This window comes from Schistocerca americana, chromosome 4 (assembly GCF_021461395.2).
Source record: "Schistocerca americana isolate TAMUIC-IGC-003095 chromosome 4, iqSchAmer2.1, whole genome shotgun sequence".
In the NCBI taxonomy this organism is placed as follows: domain Eukaryota; kingdom Metazoa; phylum Arthropoda; class Insecta; order Orthoptera; family Acrididae; genus Schistocerca; species Schistocerca americana.
The window spans coordinates 420,973,746-420,994,436 of NC_060122.1; positions in this window are offsets into that span (position 1 = coordinate 420,973,746).

Here is a 20,691-nt window from a genome sequence, read left to right on the forward strand (position 1 = left end):
TGTTCCGATGTGGAACAAAGGCGCAAGAAGAAGAAGAAGAAGAAGAAGAAGAAGGAAAAGAAGTGTACTTTGGAAATTTCTGTAGACACAAGAAGGTACCAGCAGGATAAAGTCATGTTCAGAAAGAGGGTCCATAATCAGACACTGGATTGAAAGGTGTACCCAGGGACAGGTGCAAACTCAGAGTAGGCTGGTATCAGAAAGCATCAATATGAAAAGAACTAGAATACGCAAATATTAAGGAATGATAATGCGTATTTGAATTTTTTGAGACTGTAGTTAGTGTGGTAAGGAATACTAGAGTCGACCGTTCAGCTGAAGGGGAATCAACGTTTCTAAAAAGTGCAATCATGGAAGGGAGACAAATATAGATACAAGGACGCTAACTTTGAAAAAACATTGAGTAACAGAAGAAATAGTTCAAATGATCTACGAAAGCTGGAAGTAGAAAAATGTACGAGAAAAGAACGGAGAACAGTACTATAGGTCACAAAATGAAATAAACAGAAATTGCAGAGAGGCTAAGGTGAATTACTGCAGAAGGAACGTGAAGAAATAAAAAAAGATGTTGTGATCGGACAGATCAGCATACAGAATAGTCAAAATTTCCTTTGATGAAGTTAAAAGAAAAGGTGACAACGTGAAGAGTGAACGAGGAATTCCGCTGTTAAACTTAATGCTAGTAGATTGCCGGAAAGAAAACGCTGACGGCCTCTACGAGGGAAAGAAATTGTCGGCTGACGTTGTAGAACAAGAAATGGAAGTCGGTTTGGAAGACATTGGAGATCTAATATTGTACTGTTTGACAGAGCTTTGGAAGATTTTCAATCAAATAAGGCAGAAGTCGGGTATAATATTCTTTTATTTATGAAATCATTTTGGTGCAATGTCAACATGTTGACTACTTAAATTGGTGTGCCGTATCTATGACACTGGAGATACACCCTCAGACTTTCGAGAGAATATCGTCGACACAATTCCAAAAATGCCAGTGGCAAATATATGGGAGAATTATCGGAGAATTAGTCTTACTGTTCACGCCTTCAAGTTGTTGGTAAGAATAATGCACAGAAACATGGAAAAGAAAATTGAGGTTAGGTGTAAGCTGTAGGGAAAGACGGGTAATAAACGATATGCATAAAAAGCAAGAAGGATCAATAAGAATGTAAAACTCAGAACGATATGCTCGCATCAGAAAGGTTGTATGACAGGCATGTAGTCTTCTTATCCTGCTATTCATTCTTTGAATCGAAGAAACAACAAAAGAAGTAAAAAATAGATTCAGGGCTGGGATTAAAATTGGGGTGAAAAGAGATCAATGAGAACGCTCGCTAACAAATTTCTGTTCTCAGTGAAAGCGAGGAAGATTTGTAGGGTATGTTGAATTGGGTAAACAGTCGACATAGGATACGGATTGAACGAGATTCGAAGAACGATGAAAGTAATGGGAAGTAGCAGAAACGAGATTTGTGGGAAGCTTAACGTCAAAATTGTTGAGCACGAGGTAAACAGTGAAGGAATTTTGCTACTTTGAATGTAAAGTTAAGTATGACGCATGAAGCAAGGAGGACATAGAAAGCAGACTAGCGCTGGCTACGAAGTCTACTCGTATGAAACCTAATTCTTAATTTGAGGAAGAAATTTCTGCTAATCTACGTTTGGAACACAGCGTTGCAAGGTAATGAGACATGGACTGTGGGAAAGACGGAACAGAAGAGAACCGACGGCTTTGATATGTGGTGCTACTGAAGAATGTTTACAATTAGGTGATAAGGTAAGGAATGAGGAAGTTCTCGGCAGAATAGCCGAGGAAAGACTATGTGGATAACATCGACTAGAAGAAGGAACAGTTATTTCCGTGGTACTACAGAGAGCTATACCTGGAGGGGAAGACAGCGATTGGAATATATACAATAAGTAAATGCACGCCGCGTCACAGTAGTCACATGACTGCTCACCTTAAAGAAACATTGCAACTTTCATGACGTCAAAGAGAAACGCATAAAGTTCGAGAAAATATGTCAGTTCTCAACGACTTATCGTGTTGCCATAGACATTACCATCAAAAAAACTCACAGAAAGTTTCATGCTTGCTAACTCGACTTAAACTTTCAGAACAGAAGGTAAATCTTAGCGCTGGAACGTCTTACATGATATCTTTGTACATTTTTTGCATTGCGTTTCATTTCTTACAGTTCTGAAAAATTCGCTAAGGCTGCATTACACTCCGTTCAAATAAAGCAGTGCAGATAACTTTATTTTTTTTTTTAAAGAACACGCCTGTACTCCGTCTCCTTTCTCATTATTTTTCCTTAGCGTCCTGGCAGCAAATATAGTTACTGAGTTTTCAGTGTAAAAATCAGTGATACAAGCGGCTGAAAGCTGTTAACGTACTCGTAGACTCTACTGCATCGAGAAAAGAAAGAAATTGAATAAAACCTCTTCCAGAACTTCCCAAGCGGTTTCGAGCAAACAGTTAAAATAACGAGGAAACGTCGACAAGGAAACGGCGATGGGAATATTATTAATATGAAACGTCACCGGCGGAAACGCGACGGGCGCTCCCAGCGGTATGGCCGGTTCTTCGTCTTGCTGAATTATTCACGCGGAATGATGTATACTGGTGCGCAAAGTAGGAGTTATACCTTGCGGGTGGAAGAAAGGCTGTTTATTTTGATACAGGGGGAATGAATATAAAAAACCTTGTATATTTTTTAAATCAAGAAAATTTTCGCTTGCAGCGAAGGGAAGTTTACCGCGTTTCGTAAACGTTGAGATGACATTTATTTCTACTCGGGTTTAAACATTTCTTCTTGGTGAAGGACATGATGTCTATGATTTTAAAAATGGAATTAACATTGTTGTGCAAAATATACGGGGCGTATCACAATTTGTATCGAAAACTGACATTGGTGAAGGTATACGTTGCAGTAAACATAGTTCCGAATAGGAACTGTTCGTGAGGTAATTGCAAATGTGTGGTTTCGAGCTTCCACTGATTTCAGTAGGAAATATTGTTTTAGTCGGCAAAGACGCATTTAAAATGTAAACTTCTCGCTCAGTTACTCATCTAATGGCCCTCAAATGTCAGCTCTACCCAACGGTTGGGGAATACTGTACATGCATGGTTGAGCACGGCACATTTTGCTGTTAATGTACTGTAAGAAGACATGTAATACACACAACTTCAAAACATCAGAAGTGCAAGGTCCTGGAAACAAAGAACTACAGTACCAGTCGAGACCTAGCTGTGAAGTTTGAACATGAGAAAATGTGGTGCGAAAATCCATATTTTTAATTCGAAATATCGCTTTACATGATGATATCTTTCATTTATACTGGTAAGCAACATGTTTTTGTAACCTTGCAAAGTAATTTATTAGAGAAATCCCAGTAAAAAAAAACTAAAATTAATTTCTTATGACAGGGGTCTACAGTCATGTAAAGTTTTGTAACTGACTTGGTGTTCGCCTTTTAAATGTAAAATTATTTGTTTGTGAAACTGAATATTACAATTTCTTCCGTGTGGCCAGTATCAAGTGGAAATAATTGCGTCTTAGCACATGTCGAAAGGTAAAAATTATCTGACATGACACGAAACAGAACCTGGTTTCTTCGCATTGTGTTCCTGATTGCGTTTTCTTGTATGTATTTTAATACCTTAATTTCATCGTGAATATATTGCTCGTATTTTAATCCCACAATTTATTGCCAACATCACAATTTCCGATCGCAGAGATTGTCCTATGACTTTTTTTCACTCTGGATTTGTTTTTATGACAAACTCTCTAGTGTGTCGCAGCCGTCTTAGTAATCAGATAGAATAAAATGTGGTGTTTCATCATGTTGTTTTAAATAAGCTGATTACACTAATATGAATATTTACTTTATTTATTTGTATTATTTAATTTACTCCTTGTCCTCGTCTGACAATTTTTATGTTTTTAAGCAAATATTCGTTGTTGGTCGTCTTAATACGATGATTCAATGGGTCGGCCGCCAATCCCGCAGTCTTAAGTGTGACAGCGAAGTCCGATACCGATTTAAGAGCGTCATTTTATTCCAAAGTTAATTCTGACGCAAAAACTGGTTAACCGTCTTTCCACATCTTTCCACAGTCACGCATTATCGTGTTAAACACAGGCCTACAAAATAGGTCAGTTCTCTCTTTTGCCTTTTATATTCACTGCAACCTATATTAGCAACTTACTAAACGGGAAGAGCGATTATTGTAGCCGGCCGGGGTGGCCGAGCGGTTCTAGGTGCTACAGTCTGGACCCGCACTACCGCTACGGCCGCAGGTTCGAATCCTGCCTCGGGCATGGGTATGTGTGATGTTCTTAGGTTAGTTAGGTTTAAGTAGTTATAAGTTCTAGGGGACTGATGACCTCAGAAGTTAAGTCCCATAGTGCTCAGAGCCATTTTTGATTATTGTATTATGTCTTATTTTTCCGTGCATCCGTAATTGTGGGTGGAGTAAATTTTTCCATTTTGGGTTTGTTTAATATGAAACAAAAGTAACTTTTGTCGCAGAGTGTTCTGTGGACATCTGTTCCTGCCTACGAATCCGTGTGTGAACTGCTCGATTTAAATGCGTTATAAGTATATTGTTCCCGTTCTACTTTATTTTAGCTCGTTCCCATTTTAGTAATGGAGACCTCCATGAAGGCAGCTTTTGACAGAATTGGTATTCAGCTAATATATCACATCATGTCACAGAACGAGTGGGGTCTCCGCACTTGCAACTGAGTATGCTCTTTAGTCTTAGTAAGTAAGGCATTCTTCTTTGCAAATGGTAAAACTGCAACAGTAGATACTCAAAATAATGTGTTCACGTTTTGTTAACAGGCACTAGAAACAATATAATTTAACAGAAATTACTGTGGTTCAATCATCCTCCCACTCCAATGACAATTTAAAGCAAATAATACGTTACGTTTTCTTCTTTTGATCTACTAGTGAAATTTGTACAACTAGAACTGACTAAATACAGTAGCATTCAGTACGGTGCAAATACATTTACATTATACAACACAATCCCATGTATAAAAGTGTACTTCGATGTAGAATATTTTTGTTGTATAATAGGACCTGACAATAATTACTTAATCTGGCACTAACACTACAGAGCATACTCTACTGCAAGAGGCAGCACCATTAAAAGCAAAAATACATGCTCATTCCATGACAAGACGTAATAAAGTGGTTAGCAATTCTGACAAAAGGTACCAATATGGAGTAGATTGTCAGCCTTTGTGGCAGAGCGGTTCTAGGCGCCTCAGTCCGGAACCGCTCGACTCCTGTCGCAGGTTCGAATCCTGCCTCGGGCATGGATGTGTGTGATGTCTTTAGGTTAGGTAGGTTTAAGTAGTTCTAAGTTCTAGGGGACTGATGACCTCAGATGTTAAGTTCTATCGTGCTAAGAGCAATTTTTTGGAGTTGATTATTAGATAAGAGTAAGTACGAAAACTAGATGGGAACTAAAAGAAAGTAGACTAGGCACAATATATTTATAAGGCATTTAAATTGGGCAGTTGACACTTGCAATTGTAGGCAGGAACAGATGTCCACAAAACAATATCCGATGCAATCAGGTTCTGCTTCACATGAAACAAAATTATGGAATCATTTACTGGACCCAGTATTACTGATGTAAGCAAAAATCAAGCAGTATATTCACAACGCAATTCCAGAAGGGAAATTCACACAATAAGTCGTAAACAGGAAGATAATTAATGTAAGCAGCTTCTCTTTACTACGAGACAAAAATAAGTGGTGACGACTTTGTATCACCCAGCAAAAAATCCGAGGTGATGGACTGATCAACGTGCAGCGCCTCAAGTGGCCTAGCATCGAACCAGGGTTGTGTTACCGGAAGCCCCTATATGAGTTTCACTCTAGTCCAAGATGTGTAGGTCGAGCTGGCTCTGTATCTTGGTCATCGAGATAACCTGACCACAAGCCTACGGGTTTTTCTGTCTGGGGTCATCTCAAAATGTAAGCCTACAGCACTCCCGTTGGCGTGACTGAAGAACTGAAACAGTGACTTGAGCGGTCTTGTGAACATTTATTTGATGATCAGGGAATGTTTGAAAGAGTTCGCAACTCGTCGTACAGATAACTGTAGTAATTCATTCAAATGCAAGGATGACACCTGTAATATCTCCTTCAATAGGTGCTACAATACAGTCAATTAGAACGGGTAAAGTGTTGAAGCTGCATGGTGATTCTTGGTATGGTATCTCAAGAATGAAATTTGAACCGAAGCACATGGTAACTTAATCAAAAAGGTTAGATTTCAAATACGTTTGTCCTAATTCGGACAATATTTCGTAACCACACGTTGGCAGTTATGTTGTAAATGATTCATTTGTCAATCCATGTTTACTGCAGCGCTTTTGCTTCTGTTACCATACATTGTCATCCATGTTAACATTCCTTGTAAATTATGATACATCTACTATTTTGCTTTTGAGCATTTACTTCAGTATTATTATCTGTGTCACGTCCTTCTTTTTGCCACATTGAGTAAAGAATCTAACGTTTCTTAGCTACTATGATGCTATGTAGTTGAGTCAGATGCTAGAATAGACGAAGTAGCCCTTTTCACCAGACGTGTAAATACAATATACATTTTCTTAGTTATTTCCAGAATATTCTTTGAAATTGGTCTCTAAAATCATCTTGATAGAAACAGGAGATTCTTCACATTCTTACTATAAGATCTTATGTAGCATTTATATAAAGAAACGGCTCGTCTAACTTTGAGGTATCTCGTTGACCATGTCACAGCATTTAGGTTTAATTTATAGTTTGCTACAAGTAGACCTCTTTTTATTCTAGATTGGTGACAGTATCTGTCTTGCTCTGCTCTCCTTACCATGTTTCCTTTCTGGCGTTACTTTCATCTTGTAACTGCTATAGTAATATTCCACCTCTAACCTTCTGACACTTCATACAGTCAACAGTTTTTTTAAAGACAAGGATTAAAACTGTTAAAATGACATTGAATGAAATGTCCAATGATCCAAGTGGCTGCATTTGTTCAGTTCACTTATAAACCCACACAATCAGTTTCGCAACTTCTGAATTGCATCTTCTGGTGCAAATATAAAACCTATGTTATAGGCTACAGAATGCCGCAGAGTAACAATCAGCATGTCAAGATTAAATTTTCGGCCCTCCTCAGTTGATAAAAGACCATCGTCAATTGATAAAAAGACCAGAAGGCAGTCACAGCACACACTTTGACAACACACAGGATGCACTTAGCTGATTTTATAAACTGTTATGTTGGTGGCAAATACACACGACTCTATCGGCTATTGTCACTAACTGGCCCAGTAGCTACATAAATAACATCTATGAGAGGCATTTTGTTGCTTGACATAGGCCGACAAGAACGTGTTTTAGTTGGAAAGTGCACAATTCACGACTTAACAGACATGATGTTGATCATGGACGGTAACCTTTTTATCAATTGATGATGGTTTTTTTATCAATTGAAGACTTCACCTTGCCACGCCAATTGTTACACTGCGACATAGCATTTATATTTGCACCAGAAGATGCAACTCAGAAGTTGCGAAAACCAGTTGTGTGGGTTCATAAGTGACCTGAAAAATTACAGCTGCAATGGACCATTGGACATTTCATTTACTTTCATTTTAATAATGTTGTAGCATACTCGTTTTTGTTCTCTTTTCTTTATAGGTAGGTGACAGTTATTCATCTTGTTCTGCTCTTTTTGCTGTGTTCCACTTCTGGTGTTGCTTTTTACCACACATTTGTTATAGTAATATTACACCTCTAATATTCTTGTATAGAATACATTATTGTTTCACACTACATGCAGTGATAAGTTTTTCAAAGTACAGGTATTGAAATTGTTAAAATGAAACTGAATGAAATGTCCAGTGGTCTGTTGTAGCTGTATTTGTCCAGCTCACTTATAAACCCTTATTTTTTTTTTAGAAATACTGTTTACTGTATGAAGAGTCACGCTATCATATATAACTACTTTAGTTGTGGTTTTTAAAATTAATTGTGTAGGATATATATGTGACTGTCTTGTACCACTCTTGTGGGTACCCACAGCCAGTTAATTCAATGAAACATGAGGGGAAAAACCTGTAAATATTTAACCCTACACACCATCACACTACCGGTCCAAGCTTCTTTTATATTGTATGTAGAATATTAACTCAAGTAAGAGTGTGTAAGGCTTTCTACATGAACGTATTTGGTTAAAACTCCAGTAAATGTTCTGTAATATATTGTAGCTGATAACATAAACATGACTATTTGTGTTTGTAATTAAATTATCTCTCATGTCTCCTTGGCAATGTCTTAAGTTTAATTTACAGTGTTCAATGAAGTAAAAAAAATCTAGTACTGTATATAATCGAATCATGTAACTATTTTTTACACCACTAGCTTCTATGTCACATTAAGGTTTAGTATACCCACTAGAGATTTGTGTACATTCCATAATTCTAGCAAACCTCCTTCCAGAACTCTTGATAGCATTTGTTATCAATGAGATATGATGAACATTGTCAGTCATGAATTCAATTCAAAGTTATTATTCATCAGGTAATTTTTCTTACTATGGGTCTATTACCCGACAGTATATAATCTTTAATACATTTATATATTTCTGAGATCATACCACTCTTCCTATGAATTTCCTACCTCTTGCAATGTGTCACATGTTCCCATTTGTATGCTACATAGTGACCTATTTGTACAAATGCATGTTACTTATTTTATTCCTGTCTCTCATGTGCACTATGAATAATATGTTTCTTCAGCTCACAGCAAATTTATGGTGGTCTATACTTACAATGTTTTGTACCTGTTTGCTTGCAGAATATCTGTACCAGCATAACCAGTATCTTATTATACCATGGTAACAAACATTTTCAAGCACTTGGTGTGGTGATTTATCTTTATGTTCCCCACTGATTTTCTTAATTATCTGTGTAAGGTTTTCTAGATCAATTTATTTTGTTGAAAGTTCCTGTAAATGAGATTATATGAGGAATGTATTTTCGTTACCAGTTGACAATATACATGACTATTACTGCTTCTATATTAAGTTATTGTTGACTGACTTTTAGGAATTATTTTGCACTGAATTCACTATCTCCCTCCAAAAGAGTAATTCTGATACTATCGAAAACCAAAGTGCAATAATTTTTGCATAATTAGCTACTATGTTACGTTAAGGTTTATTGTACCTGCTGGATACTGGAGGTATCTAAACATTCTGCAGTTCTAAATGGCTCTGAGCACTATGGGACTTAACATCTGCAGTTCTAGAAAACCTCTTTCCACAACCCTTGATTTGTATGTGTCATTAGTAATCTATGATAAACATCTTCACTGATTATACATGTTGCGTTGAATCAAAGTTATTTTTCATTCGGTGGTGTTCTTAGGGTTTGTTACCCTATGTTAGATGACATGTAATACATTAATATATTTCCATCAGTGTACTATATGTTTCCTATTTCTTTCAGTCTATTTCACATGTACACTAGGATGTTGACTTGTCACTTACTGGTAAAAGAACATTTTAATTGTTTGGAGTTCTCTGTTTCACATGCTCCATGTACAATAAGTTTTCTTCAATGCACTGTCTTGTACACAAAACCTACAATAAGCTACAGTTTTAACGTTTTGTACCTATTGACTTGCATCAAACCTACAATATATAAACCTGTATGTTAGTATGCCGCAGTGACAAACATTTCTAGGTACTTGGTACTGTGGCTTAACCTTCTGTTACGGTTGATTTTCTATCTTGTTTAGGTGCATAAAGTATTCTGGATAAATGTACTATGTTTAAAGTTCCTGCAAATGGTTTTGTATGAGCAATAGTGTTTGGTTACTGGGTAACATTGTAAACACGTCTGTTACTGCTTCTACATTAAGCTAGTGTCAACTTTTTTAGCGCTATTTTGCATTTTAATTTACTATCTCCTTTGAACATATAAATTCAACCACTCTTCACAATTGAAGCGTGTACCAATCTTGCACACATACCTCAGTGTAAAAGCAGGGTGTGTTGTACACGCTGGAGAATTTTTAAACTTCGTGCTCCTTGTAGAACTTATGTGTAACTATTGTTAAGAAGATATGGTGTACATGTGCACTGATATGTTTATGCTTTGTTGAACCAATTTTTTTATGTATCGCTTCCTACCAAGGAGTAATGACCCCTCTGCTATATAATCTGTAATGCACTAATATATTTCTGTAAGAGCATTGTGACCACTATACATATGCCTTTCATGTATCATTTTTCGTATGCACACCTGTATGCTACGTTGTGGTGGTAGTCCCATGTTATCACTCCCCCTCTGTTCTCCCTCACCCATCCAACACTCTTGTCTCCTTACACTTACCCACCTCCTACTGTTTCTTCACTCGCCCAAATCGTCATACAAGTCTACTGTGCCTACTTACACATTACTGCACATGTCTGCAAGTTTGCCTCTTCTCTACCTCCCCAATTATTCTCATCCCTTTCCTACTTGCCATTGTTAGTATACTAATCCAATCCAATGGCTTACCCTTAGGATATTATTGTCTGTCATAGTTTCTTGTTCATAGTTTCTTGTTCCAAATTTTCAACTCTTCGCGTATCACTATGTCTGTCATAGTTTTTTGGCACTTCCCTCCAAAGATTTCTTCCAGCATCCTCATCCCCATTCTGATCTACACAACTTCCACACTCAAACCGATATTTTCTCATGGTTCTTTTGCTGCTTCCAGCACTCCCAAGTATTCTTCCACCTCTCCTCCTCATCCCCAATCTGACCTACCCAACTTCAACACTCAATCAAATATTCGTTCATGTATCTTATATTCCCCTCTCCAAACCCTACCCCACACTCTTACAGCACCTCTACTCCTCCCTCTACATGTACCTATTTCTAACACTAGATTTCCTACTTATCCATTACAATAGCTGAACTCTATAGTTGAGCCACCCCTCCCCCTACAATTCCCTCCAATACCCTCCCCTGTCTTACCTTTCCACTCCAAATCTTCACTTTCTTCAGTTTCTTAATTTTGTATGACTTTTTCATAATAATATCTACTCCTATTTCTTCTCCATTTCGACCCCCACACTCATGCCCCTTTTTTCACTTGTATTGTTACATTTAATACATTTTAAATTATTACTGGCTTTTACTATATTGTTATGTGTAATCCATTGGCTTCTGCAGTTCATACAACTGTTTTTCACTCATATTGTTATTTTTAGTACTTTTTACATTGATATAGGTGCTTAGTATATTGTTAAGTATGATTGATTGACTTCTGTGCTTCATTTCGTCTCTTCCTTAAAGACAAGGTTTTTTCATGCTGCATAACGTATGTTCACTTCATGTTGTCAACAACTTGATGTATACATGTAAATGCAAAGATGATGATTAACAATGTTGCCTCCAAGAGAAATCACATATGGTGAGATGAAACCTAACACTTGTAAGCTTATATATGTGATTCTTCTGTATTTACTATGTCTTCTAGAAAAATCAAATGCCTCTGAGCACTATGGGACTTAACTGCTGAGATCATCAGTCCCCTAGAACTTAGAACTACTTAAACCTAACTAACCTAAGGACATCACACACATCCATGCATGAGGCAGGATTCCAACCTGCGACCATAGCGGCTGCGCGGTTCCAGACGGTAGCGCCTAGAACTGCTTGGCCACACCGGCTGTCTGTCTTCTAGAGTCTACATTCATTCACAGTTACATCTTAAAGACATGTGTTTGTCTTGTTTAACTAATTTGATCTACCTTAATAGATACAACATAACAATGGTCTAACAAGTAAGTCAATAACTTGTAATTTTAAATCAGTGTGCAGCTAACAAATTTTTTTAACAAAACTTTCAATTTTTACCATGTGTCTTACAACTTTCTTTTTCCAGCTTTTAGCACTGTATTTGATAAAAGCATAAAAGCCGAAATCTAGTAATTATTGAAGATAAATCTAGTAATGCATAGTCAAATGGTGGTTTGTTATTTTAAAAGGTACTGGATGTCTGGGCTCAACAACAGTGAAATCTCTTTACTAAGCTGCCTTGCCAGGCATTTGAGCAGGTACATAAATGTCAGTGGCTAAAGATAAAATTGCATAAGATCAGAGAATTATCAAGCTGAATATGAAATGTAGATCTCATTACATTGTAACAAACTGTATCCAGTTATGAACAAAATTCAAGATGATACAGCAGGCAGGCTATCAAAGCAGGGCAACATGCGTGGCTTAAGACTCAGATTAAAGAAAGATTCAAACATAAGAATTAACTTATATGAAACTGCATGTAGCCTACCTAAGTATAACAGCTGTGCTGTTTACATTACAATTTGATTACACTGCATATGCTATTGAAGAATATTCTGAATGTGTGGCTGTTCAAATCCGCTATAATCATGCAAATTAGTTATTGAACCTTAACACAAACTACATAATGGCAATACAAACCACCTAAATACAGCAGACAACAATAATTTTTAATTTTAAAAGGGGGTACAAAACATTACCACCATCTCTTACAATGGTATGGAAATGAGTCTTTTTAAGTAAGGTTTTACAGTTCAGTGTAAGTAAACAACTGGAAGGCAGTGAAGTTAAAAGTCTCATGACATGCACTAAAGCAGAACTGCCTTCTGCAGACATCAATAAAATAACAAATAGGGGATCTAGAACAGTTAAGTTTGAGGTAGACAAATAAAAGCATGTAAATAACAATCAAACTGCTTGTGACAATAGGACTGTAAAAGATGTCGACCAAAAACTATATAATAATAATGGAATATGTTTAAGACCAGATAAACGGAATACGCTTGTAATAACCAAAGAAGTCGATTATGAAACTAATGCAATGGAACTTTCTAACATAAATAATATTGTAATGATGGAGAAAGACCCAATAGCAAAGTTCAGCGAACGGGTTGAATGTAAGTTAAAAGAATATGATTTTCAGTTCATAGAGAATGTGGTAAGGGAATGCACAATAATGAATCCTAGTACTCCTAAATTACAGGCACAACCGTAGCTACGAGGGCTGGAACTTCAATAGCGGCAACTATTTATTTGCAGATCTTACAAAATAGATACTTGTTTCAATGTTTTACTGACCTCCAAAATAGTCACCAGCATTCTGTATAATCCGTTGCCAGTAATGTGGAAGTCGTAGGATACTCTTAGCAGTGCCAGTTGTGTTGAACGTTCGAGCGGCGCCGTCTATTGCCCGACGAATTTGTAGCAGTTCTGGAGCGAATTCCGTGTAGTGGTTCCTTCAGTCTAGAAATCGAGTTGAACTCACGAGGGCTTAAGTCAGGGGAGTGCAGGGGTGGTATGACACTTAGCAGCCCCATCAGTCAAACAAATCAGCAAAGCTTGCACTGTACGTGCTTGAGCATTGTCGTGCAAACTGAAGGTCAGGTCCTGCAGAAAGTGTCATCACTTCTGTCCCCAAGCTGGTCATAGGTTGTGTTCCGAAAATGAACAGCATAGAGACTGAAGGACCTGACCATCATTGCGTATAATAGATTGTCGGCACATTGAGCCAAATTTCAAACTTATGCATCGCAACGGAAGGCAATTACGATGCTTCGAAAAACTGATCCTTTAATTCTGTTGTGCAGTGCAGAAGCGCTAGCCGTGTTATTGCGATTGGGCTGATTTATCTTGAGCACATAAACCATTATGCTTAGTGACCAACAACTAGACCTTAGCGTGGGTATTAGCTAGGCCACAGAGGACTGCGAAATAGCCAGCTGAGCTGTGCAGATTTTCGCTTTACGTTTTAATATTTTTAATATTCATCATATAAGATAGTCGACAGTTTCAACATGAATCTGAGGCATTGGATATTTCGCTGTGTAAGAAAAAAGCAGCTTGTGCGGGAACAGTCCTTGAAACAAAACGTTGGTCCTTGATTATGAAAAGTGGGACAACAGCTGAATGGAGGGTTTCCGATAGACAGGGTTTGACTGCCCGAGGAACTGCTCCATCGAGTGCTTAAGTGATTTCATCATGCCTTGTCTGGAGGGTACCTGGAGATATATAATACCGTTATAAGGACTAAAGACCATCTCGCTTGGTTTACGTTAAGTGGCGATGTCTGTAAATTAGTGCGCCAGTGCGAGGAATGCTTGAGTGCGAAACACAGCTCTAATACCTGCGTAAGGAAGGTTAGCTCCAAGAGGACGGAGAACCATATGGACAAAATGTTCATCGATTACCTTGGTCCAGGACACTATACAAAAATGATAATCAGTATAAAATTATAGTGAAAGGCAGCTCCTCCCATTTTGTGTGGCTATTGCGGGGTAGGACAGATACTACAAGCATAACAATTAAGCATCTTTGTTGTATTTAACTAGAAAATACGACAATGCGTCAGCCTTTGCGTCCCATAGGTTAAAAGATTTTGCTTTACCAGCGCTATTTTCCATGTTACCACGACCTACAACTACTCCCAACATTTCGTTGTGGAGGGTGTGAACTGCAATTTTAAGTCGACTTTGATCACCTTTTACTGGACGTCACAGACGAAGTGTAGTGAATCCACTGGGTGGCGATTCTGCCTTCAACTAAGTCGTTCATAAGACTTATCGGAACACTCCATTCGAACTTATGTTCGCAGTCCCTGTTAACTCGCCACTTTTCAACGTGAGGTCAGTTAATGATCTCCTTCGTGAAGGTAATGAATCTGCAATAAATAACATCAGGTTTGGACGCCAGATAAAATCTGGTCCGTATGGCTAGGATAGGTGTCTGACGTCACTATGGCCAGGACACCGAGTATACTTGAAGAACTTTTTGGCCCAAAGCAAAGTGGGACAGAGGGTCACCTCTAGGAAGTTGCCACAGATTGAGGGACCAGTATTTGCCCTGTGAATGTTTCTGCCCTGTTGCTGGGAAACTGGAAGATGCCAAGACGCAAGAGTGTGTGGGACCAGTGGCGGTTGGAGATACAGGGGCATGCACGGCTAGCACAAGTGAAAAAATGAAATGTGTGTGAAATCTTATGGGACTTAACTACTAAGGTCACCAGTCCCTAAGCTTACACACTACTTAACATAAATTGTCTTAAGGACAAACACACACACCCATGCCCGAGGGAGGACTCCGCCGAGACCAGCCGCACAATCCATGACTGCAGCGCCTTAGACTGGCTAGCAAAAGTGGTTGGTGACTTGCTGATACCTAGGATGTGTGAGCGCTTGAAACATAGTAAGACATTCAGACTTGTTTTTCGTTTCACTTTAAAGAGCACAGTTGGCTTAGCAGATGCTAGTAAGGCACCGGTAATTTGGTAATTAATTGTGATACACTGTTAGGTGCATGTTAAACAAGCTGTTTACAATAGCTGAGTCCTGATTTCGTTTTGTTCGTGAAGAAGTTTTAGGTTGGCCATAGTCTTATTTGCTGGGATGTGCCAATGGGTGGTATCACCTTCCCGGAGACAGCAGCAGCATTTACAGCCCTATAGTCAGGCTAGCTGTGGTGGAGTCAGGTAGCAGAGCCCTGCGCCGAAACGCGTTATAACAGGCAGCAGGCCACTAAAAGCCGTGGCGTGAGAACTTCACTGAAGACAGTGTGAGGTCTGCAACAAGGGGCGTCTTTGGGTCGCCAATTATGGATATGTATCTCCCCCCATGAACTATGGACCTTGCCGTTGGTGGGGAGGCTTGCGTGCCTCAACGATACAGATAGCTGTACCGTAGGTGCAACCACAACGGAGGGGTATCTGTTGAGAGGCCAGACAAACGTGTGGTTCCTGAAGAGGGGCAGCAGCCTTTTCAGTAGTTGCAGGGGCAACAGACTGGATGATTGACTGATCTGGCCTTGTAACATTAACCAAAACGGCCTTGCTATTGTGGTACTGCGAACGGGTGAAAGCAAGGGGAAACTACAGCCGTAATTTTTCCCGAGGGCATGCAGCTTTACTGTATGGTTAAATGATGATGGCGTCCTCTTGGGTAAAATATTCCAGAGGTAAAATAGTCGCCCATTCGGATCTCCGGGCGGGGACTACTCAAGAGGACATCGTTATCAGGAGAAAGAAAACTGGCATTCTACGGACCGGAGCAGACGAGAAACTATTTCGGCTGAACCTCTCCTTGCGGTGGATTCATCCCACAAATTTACGGTGATGTTTCCACTACCAACATCATGAATCGTGAAATTATATGACGACAGCTTTCTCTGGAAAAATACCGTGGAATGAGTCAATGTAGAACAAAGTAAAACCTGTTGTAGGTCAACATATGTAACATGTATAATGCTATTCCCCTTAGCCATTTCCGTATCGTTTTTTAGAGCTTTGTATGCTTGGTCTGCCCTTGAATGATTCACCTGACTCTCAATTTCGATCTTGTGCAGTTCTATTTCATCTGAAGCTACAATCATTTTGTTAAATCCCACAGTCTTCAAGTATCTGATCTAGGTGTTCCGAAACGCAGATTAAAATCTGTTTGAAACACTCTTTGATAGTTGTTGTTGTTGTTGTTGTTGTGGTCTTCAGTCCTGAGACTGGTTTGATGCAGCTCTCCATATTACTCTATCCTGTGCAAGCTTTTTCATCTCCCAGTACCTACTGCAACCTACATCCTTCTGAATCTGCTTAGTGTATTCATCTCTTGGTCTCCCTCTACAATTTTTACCCTCCACGCTGCCCTCCAATACTAAATTGGTGATCCCTTGATGCCTCAGAACATGTCCTACCAACCGATCCCTTCTTCTGGTCAAGTTGTGCCACAAACTTCTCTTCTTCCCAATCCTATTCAATACTTCCTCATTAGTTATGTGCTCTACCCATCCAATCTTCAGCATTCTTCTGTAGCACCACATTTCGAAAGCTTCTATTCTCTTCTTGTCCAAACTATTTATCGTCCATGTTTCACTCCCATACATGGCTACACTCCATACGAATACTTTCAGAAATGACTTCCTGACACTTAAATCAATACTGGATGTTAACAAATATCTCTTCTTCAGAAACGCTTTCCTTGCCATTGCCAGTCTACATTTTATATCCTCTCTACGTCGACCACCATCAGTTATTTTGCTCCCCAAATAGCAACACTCCTTTACTACTTTAAGTGCCTCATTTCCTAATCTAATTCCCTCAGCATCACCCGACTTAATTCGACTACATTCCATTATCCTTGTTTTGCTTTTGTTGATGTTCATCTTATATCCTCCTTTCAAGACACTGTCCATTCCATTCAACTGCTCTTCCAAGTCCTTTGCTGTCTCTGACAGAATTACAATGTCATCGGCGATCCTCAAAGTTTTTATTTCTTCTCCATGAATTTTAATACCTACTCCGAATTTTTCTTTTGTTTCCTTTACTGCTTGCTCAATATACAGATTGAACAACATCGGGGAGAGGCTACAACCCTGTCTTACTCCCTTCCCAACCAGTGCTTCCCTTTCATGTCCCTCGACACTTATATATGCCATCTGGTTTCTGTACAAATTGTAAATAGCCTTTCGCTCCCTGTATTTTACCCCTGCCACCTTCAGAATTTGAAAGAGAGTATTCCAGTCAACATTGTCAAAAGCTTTCTCTAAGTCTACAAATGCTAGAAACGTAGGTTTGCCTTTCCTTAATCTTTCTTCTAAGATAAGTCGTAAGGTCAGTATTGCCTCACGTGTTCCAGTGTTTCTACAGAATCCAAACCGATCTTCCCCGAGGTTGGCTTCTACTAGTTTTTCCATTCGTCTGTATAGAATTCGTGTTAGTATTTTGCAGCTGTGACTTATTAAACTGATAGTTCGGTAATTTTCACATCTGTCAACACCTGCTTTCTTTGGGATTGGAATTATTATATTCTTCTTGAAGTCAGAGGGTATTTCGCCTGTTTCATACACCTTGCTCACCAGATGGTAGTGTTTTGTCAGGACTGGCTGTCCCACGGCCGTCAGTAGTTCCGATGGAATATTGTCTACTCCGGGGGCCTTGTTTCGACTCAGGTCTTTCAGTGCTCTGTCAAACTCTTCATGCAGTATCATAGCTCCCATTTCATCTTCATCTACATCCTCTTCCATTTCCATAATATTGTCCTCAAGTACATCGCCCTTGTATAGACCCTCTATATACTCCTTCCACCTTTCTGCTTTCCCTTCTTTGCTTAGAACTGGGTTTCCATCTGAGCTCTTGATATTCATAAAAGTCGTTCTCTTATCTTCAGAGGTCTCTTTAATTTTCCTGTAGGCGGTATCTATCTTACCCCTAGTGAGATAGGCCTCTACATCCTTACATTTGTCCTCTAGCCATCCCTGCTTAGCCATTTTGCACTTCCTGTCGATCTCATTTTTGAGACGTTTGTATTCTTTTTTGCCTGCTTTACTTACTACATTTTTGTATTTTCTCCTTTCATCAATTAAATTCAATATTTCTTCTGTTACCCAAGGATTTCTATTAGCCCTCGTCTTTTTACCTACTTGATCCTCTGCTGCCTTCACTACTTCATCCCTCAAAGCTACCCACTCTTCTTCTACTGTATTTACTTCCCCCATTCCTGTCAATTGCTCCCTTATGCTCTCCCTGAATCTCTGTACAACCTCTGGTTCTTTCAGTTTATCCAGGTCCCATCTCCTTAAATTCCCACCTTTTTGCAGTTTCTTCAGTTTTAATCTACAGGTCATAACCAATAGATTGTGGTCAGAGTCCACATCTGCCCCTGGAAATGTCTTATAATTTAAAACCTGGTTCCAAAATCTCTGTCTTACCATTATATAATCTATCTGATACCTTTTAGTATGTCCAGGGTTCTTCCATGTATACAACCTTCTTTCATGATTCTTAAACCAAGTGTTAGTTATGATTATGTTGTGCTCTGTGCAAAATTCTACCAGGCGGCTTCCTCTTTCATTTCTTAGCCCCAATCCATATTCACCTACTATGTTTCCTTCTCTCCCTTTTCCTACACTCGAATTCCAGTCACCCATGACTATTAAATTTTCGTCTCCCTTCACTACCTGAATAATTTCTTTTATTTCATCATACATTTCTTCAATTCCTTCGTCATCTGCAGAGCTAGTTGGCATATAAACTTGTACTACTGTAGTAGGTGTGGGCTTCGTATCTACCTTGGCCACAATAATGCGTTCACTATGCTGTTTGTAGTAGCTTACCCGCATTCCTATTTTCCTACTCATTATTAAACCTACTCCTGCATTACCCCTATTTGATTTTGTGTTTATAACCCTGTAGTCACCTGACCAGAAGTCTTGTTCCTCCTGCCACCGAACTTCACTAATTCCTACTATATCTAACTTTAACCTATCCATTTCCCTTTTTAAATTTTCTAACCTACCTGCCCGATTAAGGGATCTGACATTCCACGCTCCGATCCGTAGAACGCCAGTTTTCTTTCTCCTGATAACGACATCCTCTTGAGTAGTCCTCGCCCGGAGATCCGAATGGGGGACTATTTTACCTCCGAAATATTTTACCCAAGAGGACGCCATCATCATGTAATCATACAGTAAAGCTACATGCCCTCGGGAAAAATTACGGCTGTAGTTTCCCCTTGCTTTCAGCCGTTTGCAGTACCAGCACAGCAAAGCCGTTTTGGTTATTGTTACAAGGCCAGATCAGTCAATCATCCAAACTGTTGCCCTTGCAACTACTGAAAAGGCTGCTGTCCCTCTTCAGGAACCACACGTTTGTCTGGCCTCTCAACAGATACCCCTCCATTGTGGTTGCACCTACGGTACGGCTATCTGTATCGCTGAGGCACGCAAGCCTCCCCACCAACGGCAAGGTCCATGGTTCATGGGGGGGGGGGGTCTTTGATAGTATGACCTGCTCATTGACTTATCAGGAAACTTTTCGGTAAACAACCGATACATTCTACAGAGGTTGAGATATAGGTGCAGACATTCTTTTGAGGATTTATTCCTGCTGTAATGGCTCATCTGCTTTCGGAAACTCGATATGTGTTGCCGAATAAGAGCCCTGTCGTCGGAGGGAAATGGATAGGTTAAAGTTAGATATAGTGGGAATTACTGACGTTCGGTGGCAGGAGGAACAAGAGGTCTGGTCAGGCGAATACAGGGTTCTAAATACAAAATCATATAGGGGTAATGCAGGGGTAGGTTTAATAATGAATAAAAAAATAAGAGCGCGGGAAAGCTACTACAAACAACATAGTGAACGTATTATATTGGATAAGATAGACACGAAGCCCATGCCTACTACAGTGGTACAAGTTTATATGCCAACTAGCTCTGCAGATGATGAAGAAATTGAAGAAATGTATGATGAGATAAAAGAAGTTATCCAGGTAGTGAAGGGAGACGAAAATTTAATAGTCATGGGTGACTGGAATTCGACAGTAGGAAAAGGGAGAGAAGGAAACATAGTAGGTGAATACGGATTGGGGCTAAGAAATGAAAGAGGAAGCCGTCTGTTTGAGTTTTGCACATAGCATAACTTAAACATAGCTAACACTTGCTTCAAGAATCATAAAATAAGGCTGTATGCATGAGAGAATCCTGGAGATACTAAAAGGTATCAGATAGATTATATAATGGTAAGACAGAGATTTAGGAACCAGGTTTTAAATTGTAGGACATTTCCAGGGACAGATGTGGACTCTGACCACAATCTATCGGTTATGAACTGTAGACTAAAACT